The sequence below is a fragment of the Molossus molossus genome, unplaced genomic scaffold, assembly GCF_014108415.1.
Source record: "Molossus molossus isolate mMolMol1 unplaced genomic scaffold, mMolMol1.p scaffold_m16_p_6, whole genome shotgun sequence".
NCBI classification, from domain to species: domain Eukaryota; kingdom Metazoa; phylum Chordata; class Mammalia; order Chiroptera; family Molossidae; genus Molossus; species Molossus molossus.
Window position 1 is genome coordinate 22,126,606 of NW_023425399.1, and position 17,284 is coordinate 22,143,889.

A 17,284-nucleotide genomic window follows, 5' to 3' on the forward strand; every position below is an offset into this window, starting at 1 on the left:
AGTCATGTGTCCAGTGCTTCTTATATTTACCACATGGTATTTACTAATGAATTCTCATGAAATAAAGTGAATGAATGCATAAATGGCTGATGGTTTGTGAATAAAATTTACAGGAGGAGATAGAAAGTCTTGAAGTCAAAGCATCAGGTTTACCTTTTTGCTCTGGGGTTGGGAGTCAGAAATAATTTAGTTCAAATACCCCTCCCTCATCATCTCAAGAAATGACACCACAATTAATTCAGTTGCTCTAGCCCCTTGGAATCCCCTTGAATCCTCTTTCCTCATCCCCTATGACCCATTTGTTAGGAAAATCTGCCAACACTTTCAGAATCTGACCACATCTAACAACTTAGGCACCATCTTGGCCTGAACTGTTGCAGGGGTATCCTAAGTGGTCTCATAGCTTCTTTCCTTGCCCACCTACAATCCCTTCCAAACAGCAGCCTGAGCAATCATTTAAAGACATAAGTCAGACCATGGCACACTTCTGCTCAAAACCCTCCAAAGTTTTCCACTGCAAACAGAGCAAAAGCAAAAATGCATGCAATGCCTCTGGGCCCTGTAGGGTCTCCTGTTGTTCTCTCTGACCTCACTTGCTACCACTCTGTCCCTCACCCACTCTCCTGCAGCCACACAGGACTGGGGAGCCTGGACCCCACAATTCAGCTGCTGTGAACCCTGAGACAAAGGTACTTTTCACTTTCCCAGGCTGTGGAGGATGTGCTTCACAGCATCTTAGGGGCCACCTTGGGCACTTGGCTTCTGGTTTTGTAAGAGATCATAACAACACAGCATCACAAAGTAGAGTAAAGAAATACAGGTTTGGAACCAAGAGACAAAAGCTTAATAAACAACACAGTTTATTTAAAAGAGTAAGTGATATAAGGGATGTAAAATGCACAGAAAATGCAATACAAGAATCAAGGTAGTGACAAGGAAGAAAAGAGGAGGAAAAGCAGGTGGAGAGTGGGTTGAAGTAGTTACCCAGAGTGTTAATTGCTAATGACACGAGGAATGTGAACACTGAATAAGGGTTCATTGGTGTTGGCCACAAAGGAGGTCATAGAGGACTGAGAGCAAGTTATTTTGAGGAATTGGGGGAAGACACCAGACTACCTAAAACTGAGCAGTAGACGAAGGTGAAGAAGTAGAGGCAGTGAATAACAATGTCTTTTGAGAAATTTGGTGGCAAAGGGAAGACAAATGGGGTTATTTAGGTCAAGATAAATATTATCCCATATAAACCCTAAGAAGCCTGAAACACCAATCAGAAAGAATATATGTACCCCCATGTTCATAGCAGCACTATTGACAATAGCTAAGATCTGGAAACAGCCCAAGTGTCCATCCGTAGACGAATAGATAAAAAAGCTGTGGTACATATACACAATGGAGTACTATGCAGCTGTAAGAAAGAAAGATCTCTTATCCTTTGAGACGACATGAAGGGACCTGAAAAGTGTTATTATCCTAAGCAAAACAAGCCAAGCAGAAAAAGACAAATACCACTTGATCTCACTTATTTGTGGAATATAATGAACATAACAGTCTGAGGAATAGGGTAGACCCAGAGACGTGGAAGTAGGGTACAGACTGACAACCCTTGGAAGAGGGGGTGGGGGGAGGGAACAGATAAACCACAGAACTTATATGCATGTATGCATAACCGATGGACATGGTCAACAAAGCCGGGGACGGGGTTGGGGGGATGTGGAGGAGGGTGTCAATGGGGTAAAAAGGAAGAAACATCTGTAACAAAAATAAAATTAAAAAATAAATAAAATAAAACATAAATCTGTAGACTGTTCTTGCCTGAAAGCATTTAGATGATGAGACGAACCCTCTCACTTCACAGTGAGGAGACTTTGGCCAAGAGCAGCGAGCTACCCAAGTTCACAGAAACACTTCAGAAGACATCTCAGACTGGTGTTCAGGAATTTTTGAGATAAAGGCTAAATTAACCCAGGCATCTTCCCCTACCTTTCAAACTTTTGTCATTTTTACCAGATTCACCAATAGCTACGGCTGTTGTTGCCTCTGTCCACAGGGCACTATGGAAGCAGGTTAGTCCACAGTCCAGAGATTTAAAATTTTTATCGTGGGAAGATTATGGGGAGTCAGCACATGGATACTGGTAATTTACAGGAAAATAGCCTCCATACCCAGAGAAGTGGGGCATCTTTGGAACCAGAGTGGGTAATGAAATTCCAGGTAGCAGCAATGAACATGAACATCTATATAAGTGGTGGCTTGGAGTGTGGAGGACATTCCAGAGAGGGGACCAGCAAGCAGGACCTGATTCTTTGTGAAATAATTAAGATATTAGTCAACATTACACCCTTTCTAAGGAGGTTGTAAGCCAGAGCCTTTCTTTTTTCCTATTCTGCATCACATTGGTACTGCTGTCCACTATCCATGGTGCTGAACCACATTCCTGTGTACACCCTTCCACCTCCTATTCCCAGATAATTTCTCTGTTCCCTGATCTCCCTCTCATCAGCTAATATGGATCTTCCTTCTCACCTTGGCCTACTTCATGATACAAGGATGCAAAATATTGCCAGATGCCCTGGTTGGTCAAAAGACATATTTCTTATTTTTAATATTGTCAATTCATTCATATTCACATTCTGGGCGGAAGCAAGTATATCTGTGGGACTTCTGTAATAGATGGCAGCCTAGATGTATTGGTGGGGATAAAATGAGATGCCCTAGGTCTTTCAAGGTTTTAAAACTATCAGTAAATTAGCTTTGTTAGAAATGCACTATCCAATATGGCAACCACTAGCCACATGTGAATATCGAGCACTTGAAATGTAGCTAGTCCAAGTTGAAATGTGCTGTAAGTATAAAATACACAGCAGATATCAAAGACTTAGTACAAAAATAGGAGGTAAAATATTATATTCATAATTTTTATATTGATTACATGTTGACATGATAATACTTTGGATATATTGGGTAAATAAAATATATTACTAAAATTAATATAATCTGCATTTTCCCTTTTAAAATGTCATTACTAAAAATCTCAAAATTACATTGTTTCATGTTATATTTTTATTGGATAGCATTAATTTAAGTATTACATAACTAAACTAATCAACCCAAGGACATAGGTTCAATTGTAGTGTCAGCCACCACCTCTACTGGGGCTGGGGATCGAACCCGCAACTCAGGTACATGCCCTTGACCAGAATTAAACCTGAAACCAACCCCTTGGTTCCTAGGCTGATGCTCTAACTGCTGAGCCAAACCAGCCAGGGCCAGCCACTCAGTGTTTTATGTTCCCTATCATGAACTGTACCTTCCTGGTGGCTCGATCCATCACATGCGCCCTTGTGTTCAGAAAGCATGTGTACAGTTCACTGCAAGCTTATCCTTACCTCTCAGAGGAGGATGCCTCCCTCCCCCATGATGCCTATTACCAGTCACCCAGGGCTTCTCCCCATTGTCTAGAGCACCAGGTCCTTTCCTACTTCTGTATATTTGCACATGCTGTCCTCTGCTTTTAATACATTTTCCCACAAAGAAACTCTTTAAAAATTTATTTTTCTTTATTGATATTTAGAGAGAGAGAAAAGGAGAGGGAGAGAGAGATAGAAATATCAATGAGACAGAACATTGACTGGCTGCCTTCTGCAAGCCCCCCATTGGGGATCGAGCCCACAACCTGGGCATGTGCTCTTACTGGGAATCAAACTGGTGACCTCTGAGTGCATGGGTTAATGCTCAACCACTGAGCCACACTGGCCAGGCCCTACAACGAAACTCTTAATACTGTTCAACATCCAGTTTAAATCCTGCCTTCTCTTGGAAGCCCCTCTGGAAGTTTTCTAGCAGGGCTGCTGAGACTTGCCTCTACATTCACAGAACCTCAACCAGAACATCTTACTGCACATAAAATGGCTCATTGATTTGCCTTATCCCTTACTAGGCTGGGGGCTCTTGAGGTCAGGGGCCAGGTGTGATACATCTTTGTAATCCTGGCACCTGGAACAAAACAGAGAATATGATAAAATCCTTGCATTTACAAAGTCTGCATTCTAGTAGGAGAGGCAGAGAAGAAACAAGTAATAATATAGTAGGAAGTCAGATAGTAATGGAGGCTATGAAGAAAAATGAAGCAGGGAAGAGAGAGACCCGAGATGGTGACACTTAAGCAGAGTGTATTCAGCATAGAATAGTTGCAAATAAATATATAATAAATAAATAATTGCATCTCTCTTTACCTTCAGAAACTCCCTTCCTTTTCTCACCAAATATCATTCTTGTAAAGACACCTCTTATAACTGAACCCCTTCCACACTCAAGCCACATTGCTCTTTCTTTGCTTTGTAAAGGAAAGCTCGATCTACCTCAGGGCTTTTGCACATGCTCATCTTCCTGCCTTTGATGTTCTTTTCCCAGGTCTTGGCATAAATTATGCTTATCATTCAGGACTCAGTTGAAATGCCTCCTCCTCAAAGATCCTCTGCTTCCTACACTGTCTTAATTTGATGCCTCTCTCTCTGCTCTACCACGATCACTCTCTCTCACATCCTTCTACTTTGTTATTTTCATAGTACCCACCACCCTATGGAACTTAGTTGACTGAGCATTTAGTTCCTAGTTCATTGTTAGTTGGCTAGGATACAAGCTCCAGGAGAGCAGAGTCTTTGTGTTGCTCATGGTTGTATCCCTAGAATCTAGTATATTGTCGATGCTTCACTGAAATTTTATGAATGAATGAATGAAACATTTATAATGACCCTAAAACCCAAGATCACTAAGGAATGGAAATTTGTTCTGGTCTCTCACCGGATTGGTACAAATGTGGCTCCTTTACTTTGAAGATATTTAGGTGGTGGCTTTGTACGTGCCCAGCTAGTGTCAGATCTAGAATGCAAAGCAGATATCTTAGACTGTGGGAATGAAGGAGGATCAGAGAGGCCGAAGGAGTTTTTCCCTGCTCCATCTGGGGGCAGAGCAGTGTCAGAGAACGAGCCAAAGGCTTGGAGATGGGAGGCTGGGCTGGAGGCTGTGCTTTGTCACTGGCTGTCTCTGATCATTTCACTGACTGTTCTGGGCCTCGGTCTCCTCACCCATAAGTTGGGAACAGCTACTCCCTCTCAAACTAATCACTTAAGAGCTGTATGCTGAAATGAGACAGTGGAGGAAGTTGGCCTGATAGCAGCCAGAGTCTCCCAACATCGGCAGAGCAAGGGTGTTGGTAAAGCTACCCATTCACATTTACTTTGAGTGAGGCTGGGAACTGAGCTTTGGGAGCTTCAGGACCCATCCAAATGAACTGCCTCGAGCTTCTCACCTCATAAGTAGTGAACTCCCTGTCAATGGAGGCATGTGAGCAGAGGCCAGAATTGCTTGCTGGGAGAGTCATTTAAAGGAACATTAGAGCCCTGGCCAGTTTGGCTCAGCGGTTAGAGCGTCGGCCTGCGGTCCTGAGAGACCCGGGTTTGGTTCCCGCTAAGGGCATGTACCTCGGTTGCTGTTTGTCCCCGGCCCTGGTCGGTTGTGCGGGTGGCAGCCACTCGATGTGTCCCTTTCACATCGATGTTTCTCTCTCTCTCTCTGTTCCTCTCTCTCCTCCCCACTCTACCTGAACAAAAAATGGAAAAATGTCCTCGGGTGAGGATAAAAATAAATAAATAAATAAATAAAGGAACATTAGAACCCTGGCCGGTTTGGCTCAGCAGTTGGAGCGTCAGCCTGCGGATCAAAGAGTTGCGGGTTCAATTCTGGTCAAGGGCATGTACCTCGGTAGCAGTTTGGGGTCATGTGGGAGGCTCCCAGTCAGTGTGTCTCTCACACATCAATGTTTCTGTCTATCTCTCCCCCTCCCTCTGTCCCACTCTGTCTGCAGATAAATGGAAAAATATCCTCAGGTGAGGATTAAAAAAAGGAATGTTAAAAACTCCAGCATCAAGCACTTGATAAGATTAATGAAATTCAGTGAATGAATTAAGAGTCCTTTCAACCTAGCAATTCTATTGGTTTTCAGATTTCTGCTGAGGGTCTGAGCTGTGAAGATTCAATCTTGCATTTTTTGCTTGGCGTTCTGGCAGATGAGGTAACTTTGGGTGCTTGGTGGTTGAAACTACCGAATGAAGGGGGCAGTTTTTGTCTGGGCTGATACCAGGCCAATTTTCTGCTCCTAATTCAACATCATGCAATTTAGGAGGAGAGTAAAGGGCATATCAAACAGCTTTTCTCCCACAGAGAAGCCTTCATTTATATCTCTGCTTCCTAGGCTTTGAGGACCAGAATTGAACTGACCGGCATGTACTTAGCTAGTGGTGCAGCTTCAAAGCGTTTAAGGGCCCTGTGCTTGGTGCACGGGGCCCTTCAGTAAATGGGAGCTGAGTTTGTTAAGATTGTTATTGTTAGTGATTATTCTTCCTCTGCAGGGAAGGAAGGGATTTTTGGTCTGGGAGAAGTGCCAGGGTGGGGTAAGGGAGGATGCGATGAAAGGGTAAAGGGGAGGAGTCTGAACTTTCTCCTAGTTCCTGTCCCTTCCCTCCACCAGCACTTACTAATTAGTTCATTAGGCAGCTGTGAACTCGGGTCATAGAGCCATAAATTAATGAAGGATCACATCTGCAAGACAATATGCAAGAGTTAGAAGGAGGAGGACTACTAATGAAGACTGAACGAGTCATCAAGGCAAGTAAACCAACTTGCCTTGATTACTTGGAGTAAACCAACCCATCCTACAGAACAACCAGGTAGAGGGGTTTTGGGGACAGACTGCCCTGGGGCCACATGTCAGCTGAGCCATTTGGCAGCTACACTACTTGGGTAAGTCACTGACCCTCCCTGGAATTTATTTTAAATTTGAGAAACAAAACTGGCAAATGGAGATACCGCTATTATCTAGAGCATGAGATTGTTCGGAGAATGAGATAAGACAATTCATGTAAGATACTTACACAGTGCCTGTGTGCTTAAAGAATGTTAGCCATTGACTTTATGATTATTATACTTATTTTACAGATAAAGAAGTGAGTCTTGGAGCAGTTTCACAGCTGCTGATTTTGACTTGAAGAATTAAATGATGTCTATGAAGCACTTCACCAGTGCCTGGCTGAAGAAGGGGAGCTTAATAAATGCCATGTCCTCACTCTGCAACCCTCCTTCTTGGAAGGTTTTCTTCCAGTTTAATTTAAAAAATCCAACCCACCAAGCTCTGACTCAAGACTCAAAAACGGAAGTAATCTGGCTTTGTATTCTTACGTTTTCTCCCACATTCTTGACGAGCAGGACTTTCAGGTTTCTCTGTATGTTTTCCACAGTACACTTTGGCATTGGATCAACTCTAAATGAAGAATGAGACAGGTTTGTAGAACAGGTTAATTTCACCCAAACTCTTCTCTCTTCACATCACTTCTTTACTCAACTGAACTCAAACCGCTTAGAGTTTACCCCTTGAGTGCACAGTGCTCTATGACCCAGTTTTCCGTTCTGCTCCAACATACCCCTTACAACTCCTTAAAATTGATTATTCAATTGAAATCACCTTGCCTCACCACTGTCCCCCTCACCCCCTCTCCGTGCCTATTTTGTTTCTCTCTCCTGGAATGACTTCTTCAGCTTCTACCACCCTTTCAGGTCCAGCCCACTGGTTTGTCTGGAGAGCCCTGACTGCTCAAGCTGACTCTTCTTTCTTTCTTTCTTGCACACTTTTCCATTTCTCTGATTATAATGCTCCTATAGAACTTATCTTCTCAGCCAGATAGTATAATGTCATTCTTCAGTTGGGGGAGATAAGAAAGAAGCAGGAAATAGCAGTATAAAATTGTCTTTGTGGTCCTGACTCAGTCCCTAATCCTTACAGATGAGGGCAAATCTGACTCCCAGGCAAAGGGTTTGTGTCTTTGTTCCATAAAAAGCTTGCATATAAATCAGTTGATCTACCATTTTGAGTCTAAGGCTTCAGATTTCCCACAAAGGAAGGACTTGTTGTCTTCAACATATCAGAAGATACAGGAGTCATATTCGCAGAGTTTTCCTAGGAGAGGGTGACTGTGAGTTAAGGAAGCCACATCTGGCCTGGGTCTCCCTTATGTTTGAACACAACAGGAGGACATTACCAGACCTGTAAGGGCCCAGAAAGGATTCCACACCCCGATCTCTCTGGGAACATTGAGCAAGTGGGAGATAAATCAAAATAAAAAATTCATGAATGAAAAGGGCAGAGTATAGAATAGATTGGTGATGACCAATGCATTCAGTTCATTGTACATGTCAGCCTGAATTTAAAAAAAATCTTATGAAAGAAGATGGTGAAAAAGGGTATTGTAAATTTAGAATAAAACTCTAGTGAATAAAAGGACAAACTTCTGAAGATAGTTACTCTGAAAAAGAACTGTCACAAGCTAACAAGTCAAGATTGGAGCCTGGGAATGCCCTTTTCCAAGTCATGCATCCAGCCAGGGGCTAAGCCAGATGTACCTGCTTTCAGGGTCTATGAACTGTCACAGGCATCCTTGCTCTACTGGTAGTTTAAAAAAGATGAAAACAATGGCATCTGGAATTTTCTACCTGCTGAAGAGAAAAGTTGTGAAAATGAGAACAATTAGTACTGATTGGGTATGGATAAAACTAACCATTGCCTGCTAGAATCATGACTCTTAGTTCAATTCCTTTGGTGAAGTATTTAGTGATTTGAAATGCCTTAAAACTATTGTGTACCTTAAACATTTAAAGTTGTAAAACTGTGTATGCTTTTTAATAAGTTTTGGGACCTACAATAAGGAAATAATTCTATTTTTGGAAAACCTTCCTGTACCAAAAGGTTTAGGATTATTTATAATAGCATAAAAATTCAGAAGTAACCTAAGTGTCAACCAATAATCAAGTGATTCTGATTTCTTTGTCCTCAGTGTTATTCAGTGATCATCATTTCATACCAATGAAGTTATTATCTTTAAAATAAGCAAAATTTTAGGTTAACATGAAGTTCTGTTTGTAAGATGCACACCCTCCCTGTATACACAAAAGAGTCATTTTGGAAAGTATTGTTTGGTGTGTAATATATTTCAGGTGAAGTCTCATTGTGGGCTTCATCATAACAAGTTGGACTCAGAGAGAGTAGGATGGAGAACTCACAAGCTTTCAGACTGGATCTGTACAATCTCAGATTTGAGCCTACTATTCCAAAAGGAACTCGGTATCTTTCACTTTCTGTTTTCTTCAATTAAAGCTGGACTTGCGTATCTGCCCACACATGAAATTCGAGGCGATTGAAGACCGAGAACTGGTGGGAGGGAAGAGTTAAGGCTGGTGGGAAAGAATATCAGAGCTTACCATACCCCCATTTACTTCTAGAATGAAGGTTCCCCCTGTTTGCATAGGACCCTCGAAATTACCCTGTTAGATTATTTCATCACTTTTCAAAAGAGGTGATTCAAGATTGGAGAACGGGAATGGCTTTTTCTGAGTCATGCATCCAGCCAGTGGCCAAGCCAGACAGGTCTGCCTTCAGGGTCTATAACTGAGAGCCACTACCTCTGGCTCAGGGGTCAGTTGACTCTAAGTGTGGCAGCTTATCAAAACTGAGAAGCTGTGCCCTTGAAAAGTACTCTTGTAGAAGTCTCAAACTGCACTGCCTTGAGGACCAGGCTTGAAATGGAAATGAATGAAGTAGACCAGGGGCTAGTTTCTCTGGGAAAAGTGAGGTCTGTGAGAAACTGAAGAATGCCTGTCCTCTCTGAAAATATGTTGTACGGACCACACAGGACCTGTCTTTGGGCCACCTCTAGGCATCTCTAGGCCACGGAGCACTGGGGTCTAGAGCAGATTCTGGGTTCTTATTTTTTTAATTTAAAAAAATTTTTTAAAATCTTTGTTGTTGAATATATTACAGATGTTCCTCATTTTCCCCCCATTGACCCCCTCCTCCCCACTCCAGCCCCCCTCCCACCTTTTCCCACACTATTGTCTGTGTCCATTTGTTATGCATATAAGTTCTTTGGTTTATTTTTTTCCACCCCCAAACCCCTTTCCCTTTGAGGTTTGTCAGTCTAGCAATGAATTTGTACTTCTTTTTTTTTTTTTTTGTACAGATAGAATGGGAGGGAGAGAGAGGAAGGGAGAGAGAGTGAGAAACATCGACGTGAAGGGACACATCGAGTGGCTGCCACCCGCACGACCAACCAGGGCCGGGGACAAACTGCAACCGAAGTATGTGCCCTTAGCAGGAACCGAACCCGGGTCTCTCCGGACCGCAGGCCGACGCTCTAACCGCTGAGCCAAACCGGCCAGGGCGAATTTGTACTTCTTAATCTCTTCACCTTTTTCACCCATTCCCCCAACCCCCCTCCCATCTGGCAACCAACAAAATGTTCTCTGTATCTATGAGAATGTTTCTGTTCTGCCTGTTCATTTTGTTTGTAGATTCCATTGTCGATAGATATGTATTCATTGCCATTTTGTTTGTTCATATATTTTATCTTTTTCTTCAAAAAGACCCATCATCATTTCATATAATAACGATTTGGTGGTGATGAACTCCTTTAACTTTTTCTTGTCTGGGAAACTCTTTATATGGCCATCGATTCTAAATGACAGCTTTGCAGGATAGAGTAATCTTGGTTGTAGGTTCTTGCTTTTCATCACTCTGAATATTTCTTGCCTCTCCCTTCTGGCCTGCAAAGTTTCTTTTGAGAAATCAGCTGACAGTCTTATGGAAAATCCCTTGTAGGTAACTAGCTGCCTTTCTCTTGCTGCTTTTAAGATTCTCTCTTTGTCTTGAACCGTTTGCATTTTGATGATGATGTGTCTTGGTGTGGGCTTCTTGGGGTTCGTCTTGTTTGGGACTCTCTGTGCTTTCTGGACTTGTATATCTGTTTCCTTCACCAAGTTAGGAAAGTTTTCTGCCATTATTGTTTCAAACAGGTTTTCAATTTCTTGTTCTCGCTCTTCTCCTTCTGGCACCCCCAAGATGCGAATGTTGGCACGCTTGAAGTTGTCCCAGAGGCTCCTTACACTATCCTCATTTTTTTAGATTCTTTTTTCTTTTTGCTGTTCTGATTGGGCATTTTTTGCTTCCTTATACTCCAAATCGATGGTTTGCTCCTTGGATTTACGTACTCTATTATTGAAGCTGTGTAAATTATTCTTTATTTCAGTTAATGCCTCCTTCAATTTTAACTGTGCTTCCATGATTTCTGACTGGTCCTTTTTTATGCTCTTGAGGCCCTCACTAAGTTCGCTGAGGTTCTCATTAAGTTCATTGAGCATCCTTATAAGCAGTATTTTGAACTCAGCATCCATTAGGTTGCTTATCTCCATTTCACTTAGTTCTTTTCTTGGGGTTTTGTTCTGTTCTTTCATTTGGGACTTGTTTCTTTGTCTCCTCATTTTGGCTGCTTCCCTGTGTTTGTTTCTGTGTATTACTTAATGAGAGGTATGGGGCTGAGACCAGATGCTGCTTTTTTGAAAGAATTTAGGAAAACCTGATGCAGGATTCAAAACAGGCCAATCCTATGGTTAAGCAAGTGACAACAGCTTGGGTGGGCCTGAAAGTTGGGTGGGGCGGGGCCTCAGGGAATCACCAGGGCAGGGCAACCAGTGTGAGCCAGGTTGCTGGAGTCCCAGATATGGCGACTGTCTGCCGCCCCGGGGAAGGGCTCACCAAAGGAACAAAGGCCTCTGACAGCACGTCTGTCCTGGAGAAAGCCCCCTCTCCAGCCCTCGCTCCAGTGCCAAACAGCTCAGTTCTTCCCTGTATGTCTCTGGTGCCCCTCGAGCTTCCTCCCCTCCGAGCTTAGAGGGAGAGAGTCCGATAAGTTCGTGCGCGGGCCCTTTAGGGAGCTGCCTGGGGCTCCAGCCGCCTCAGCTTCCCTGAGCCTCAGTTCCCGCTGGTTTTTCTAGCCAGAGGTTATGGGGATTCTCTTCCTGGCACTGGAACCCTGAGCGGGGCGTCTGGTGTGGGACGGGGACCCCTCAGTCCTCAGGAAGGACCTTCCCAGCCGAGGTGTCCTCCTGATTTTTATCCGCCACACGTGGGTGTGGGACCAGCCCGACCGCCTCCGCCCCTCATACCAGTTTAATGTGGCTGTTTCTTTAATTCCGTAGTTGTAGGACTTCCATTCAGCTTGATTTCAGGCGGTTTTGAATGATGGTTGTTCTTTAGTTTAGTTGTAACTTTGATGTGGTTGTGGGAGGACGCGATACTGCGTTTACCTACCCGCCATCTTGACCGGAAGTTTCTGGGTTCTTTTATTTAAGTCGTATTCAATCAGAGCTGAGTGGACTCATCAAGTCCCCCCAAATGAAACTGGGGGCTCTGGGTGAAGCAGGGAAAGAAAACCTGTTGAACCCCCCTGCTTTCACTAGACGGGTCCCAGATTGGAAGCATTCAAGTACTCTGCAGGCTCCTGATTCTACACACAGGGTAACCTAGGCCCAGAGAGGGGGGGCCCTGCTCCAGCCACACAATGAGTCTTGATGAGCTTGCACTCAATGCCTTTAACTTATGGCTGCTCCCCCCACACCTGTGCACCTGTGCAAAAGTGGACAGACCTGTGCATGGAACTAGCAGCTGTTACTTCACAAACACAGAACATTCTGGTGGTAACTTGAACTCAGCTCCCTTTTTATTAGAGAGGCTCTCAAGGGTGATATCAGTGCTTTGATGGCCTTTCACCTGTACCCTGGGTGAAGAAACAGCAAAATAAGGGAAGGTTGTAGCTCCAGCTGCAGGCAACCCCCACTTTGTGCAAAGGCAGGTTTTCTGCAGAGCAGAAGTTGAATGTGTGCAAAGATGGTAACTTACTCATTAATCATGTAATTTATTGCACAGCTGCTATGTGATAAGCACTGGGAATACAGCTCTGAGCAAAAAGAAGTTCTTGCTTTAATGCAGCTTAGACTGAGCATGCCTAACCCTTTGGCCAGCATCAAGCACAGTGGAATAAATGAGTGAATAAATAATAAGCAAAAGACCTAAAGTCATAGATAGCACATGCTTGGGAAGAGTGTATATGTGTAACATGATAAACCCAGTAGATTAACACATATAGAATTTGTCGGGTGATAGGTTCTGGGAAGAAAAGGTCCTGAAAGATTAGGTGATAGAGAGTGACATTGAGAAGAGTAGAATTTTAGACAGGGTGAAGGCTTCTCATAGGAGAGAACATTTGCACAGAGTCATGAATAGAGTGAGGGTACGTGTCATGAGTCGAGCCAGGGGAAGAAAGGGCAAGGCAGAAGACAGAATAAATGCAAAGGCCCTGAGGCTGGTACTGGCTTGTTTAAGGAACAGAACAAGCTCGGTGTGGTTGGTGGGCAGTGGGTGAGGGAGAATAGTAGAAGAGATGAGAGAGGTAGTTAGGGCCAGATCGCATGGAGCCTTGTGGGTGAATGGTAAGGACTTTGGGTTTGGTTCTGAGAGCAAATAGAGGGTTTGGGCCAAAGAGTTATAGAGTCTGTACTACTTCTTAGAAAGATTCTTCTGGATCCTGGTGGAACAGAGTGGAGGAAGAGTGGGTTTGAGGTGGAAGCAGGAGGATCTGGGTCAGTAAGTGAAGGGGGAGATGATGGCTGAGAACAGACGAGGTAGAGAAAATGTTCAGACACCTGGGTGGAGACAGGCAGGGTGTACCAAAAGGCTGGATGTGAGTGTGAGAGGAAGAGAGGAGTCACGGACAACATCAAGATTTTTGACCAGAGCAAATGGGTAGGTGGAGTTGTCATTGGCTAAGATGGACTGGGTTGGGAAGGAATAGATCGGGGTAAGGGTGAGGGTGGGAATCAGCAACTGAGTTTTGGATGAAGCAGGGCAAGGAGACAGCAAAGAGGGGAATCTTGGGAAAAAATTAAATATAGTAATATAGTGAAGATCAAAATAGCTAATGATTAATGGTGTTCACTGTGGCCCAGGCACTATGCTAATTAGAACTTAACTGGCATTGGCTGATGCCTTCCCTGGCTGCCCCTTACCTTCAGGCTGGGTCAGAGCTCCTCCCCTGAGTCTTTTTCTCAGCACTTTTTTTTTTGTCTCTTCCGATTGTATCTTCCTCCAGGAAGCAGTGGGCCTCTGTGACAGGTGCAGGTCCTGCTCCCTCTCTCCTAGCCCCTTCCATATCGCAGAGACCCAATTTGGGCTGCACTGGGTTGGACAGGTACTGCTTCAGTCACCCCTGAACTGCCCCGTGCAGAGCCTGGGGTAGCTAGATATTTAACCACCTCTCTATTAAAAAACAAACAAACAAACAAAAAAAACCCCCAAAAAACCCCTCATTTTTTTCTTGCATAAACATTAACAGAGAAATGGATCACCCCCACAAAGCTTTTGTCAAATTCCAGTATCCCTTTTCATGATTTCCCCCCAGTTTCAGTTGTTTGCATTATTGTGATTTCAACTAAGTATACAGTTCTAAGATCTGTGTTTTCACCCAACTACCAAACACAGTATTTTCTAATTTAAAAAAAGTTCAGAAATAAGACTACTGAGTTGATGTAACAACTACCTCCTCTAACGTGGGCTCTTTGGCTTGTCCAATGTGATGATGTTTATTCTATCCTCATTCAAAGAGCAACCATTTAAAATAAGTGTCCACTTGTTGGCAAATACTTGGTGAAATGTATACATTTCATAGTGTAAATAGAAAGATCCGGTTTGGTAAATAATTTTTTGATGTGTTCTTGGGGTCATAAAGTATTCCAAGGCATAGAGTTCATAATTCTGATCCTAAGATTACCCTGAAGGATTGTGTGAACATTGGACAGATCCAGCATTTATTGAACTGAATGAAGCCTTCAAAAGAGCTTGCACTAGAGTTTGGTGCTCTCGTTTCTAGATGATTCGAGGTTCACTTAGGTTTTGCCTTCTTTCTTGCCATAAATTCCCTATGACAGAGGTCCCCTCACCTCCTCAAAGTGCCCTCCTCTTCCCTGAAGCCTCCTTCATAGGGTGCCACCATCTCCAGGAAGCCCTCACCCCTCTTTGAGGTCTGGGTTGAGTGGGTGAGGAGCTAGTCTGGGCAGTACCAGGCTCACAGCAGGCGAATGCTTGCTCAGTTCTCCACCTTGTCCCCTTTCCCCTTCACTGACCTCATCAGTCCCCAGTGGGGCTGAGTGGCCTTGGCCACACCTACTCTATGTCCTGGGCTTTACTCACCTAGGAGCCTTGCATTTGGTCCACAGCCTATCACTTCTGTCTTCAAGTACCAGGTATCTGGCTCTAGTTCATAGAAAATGATGACATCTTCCATATGCCTCCAATCCTGGGTTGCTACAATTTTCCTGTTCATGCACCCACCCAGCTGTCCTGGAAATGGTGTCTGTGTACAGTCAAGAAAACTTTCACTCATTCATTCACCCATTCATTCATTCAACATTGGTTAGTGCTTGTACTGTATCTGGTTCTTCTCTGGGCACTGGGGCTGCTGAGCAGAGGACAGTATCTGCCCTCAAGGATCTCATGGGCTCACGAGGGAGATAGATGAATAAGAAAGACGAAAACCATGATAATGAGAGCTGACCCTTCCTGAGAGCACTCTCTCTGTATTGGACAGTAAGGACAAGGAAGATTGGTTAGCCCTATAAGTCGGGAATCACAGTGTCTTATTTTTTGGCAGCATTGAGGAGAGGTCCCTCACATACCTGGGAGGTGACCAATGAGCAGAATCTTATATCTGGAGAGGGAGAAGGAAAGTACCCCAGGTGGATAGAACGCATGGATTAAGGCTGGCCACTGACTCAAATTGGTTACCGCCCAAAGAGGCCCTGAATTTTGAGACCTCCTGTGTATTTTTTTGCGGGAGGTGGGATTGTCACAAAACATAATCAGAAAGGAAAAATCTCACCTTCTTCCTTGGCTAGCAGGGGAAACACTAGCTCTGGAGGAGAGCGACTTAAGATTAAATCCTGCTTTGCCTCTAACCAGCTGTGTGGTCTTGGACAAGTTACTCCACCTCTCTAAAGTTGCCATAACTTCCCCCCAAACCATTCACTGCATCACTCAGTAAAAATCAGAATTCAACAAGATAATATGCTTAAGGGTTTAATTACAGGCTTTCTCAACACTACTGACATTTTGGCTTGGATGGTTCTTTGTTGTGAAGGATTGCTGTCCTATAGGATGGTTAGCAGCATCCCTGGCCTTTACCCACCAGATGCTGGTAGCACCCCTTGCCCAATTTGTGACAACAAAATATTCCTAGACATTTCCAAATGTCCCCTGCGAGGTAAAGTCATGTAGTAGGAGCTCAATAAATGTTTATCCTCTTTCTACTTCATTCTTGAGAAAGCATTAACTCCTGTCCTGTTGGAACAGAAAGGATCTTTAGGGATCACTGTGCACATAAGGAAAGAGGGCTCAGAGAAGGGAAGTTAGCAGCCTAATGTCACACAGCATGTCCCTTCCAGTTCTGGATCCAGGTCTCTACTGCCCCAGCTGCACCTCCCTTCCCAAAACCCAAATGGAAGGAATGCAACAGGTCACACAGGAGGATGTAGAAGTGTCTTTTATTGCTGGGGGTGGTGGGTGATGAGCATAGAGACTGCTGTCTTGACTATGAAGGCAAAGAGTAGCTGAGAGGGTCCTTCTGCCTGGGCTCAGGATCTCAGTCCAGTTGGATGGTGGCAGCATCTTTCCAGGGGGTGATGCTACAAGGACACACAGTCAAGCCACTGGGAGTTGATCTGGAATGAGACCACTGGGAGTTAGGCCATGGACAGCAAAGGGGCCCTTACAGGCACCTGCTATTCCCCACACACTGCTGCCCAACTCTTTTGCACAATACTCTGCAGGGTCTAAGGCCTTGGAGAGGGGACTGGCACCTGTGGTTGGGGTCTTTTCCTGGCACCTAGCACTGAACCATCCTTATTCCCTCCCTTGCCTCTCTCCTCACCCTATGAACAATGACAGATGTAAAGAGACTGCCCAGAGCCCAGGACTGGAGTCAAGGTTTGGGGCTCTGTATATAATCAGGATCATGGGTTAGTCTGAGGTCAGAGTCAGGGCTCAATCTATGACCAATATCAGGGCTCAGTCAATAACTGGATCCAAAGCTCAGTCTACAAGTAGGATCTGGGCTCAGTTTAGGTATGTGATTAAGGCTTGGGGTTTAGAGTGTGGTCAGGGTCGGGGTTTGGCTTGGGACTAGGGTCAGGGCTCCATCTAAGATCAAGATCAACAAGATCAGGACTCAGTCTGCTGCTGCTGCTGCTGCTGCTGCTACAAAAAACAAGAGAACTCAAGCTTCGCTTTGCCTTCACCATAGACCCCTAAGGACACATGGGACACAAAGCCTGGCCCCTCACCAGTCGGGGAAAT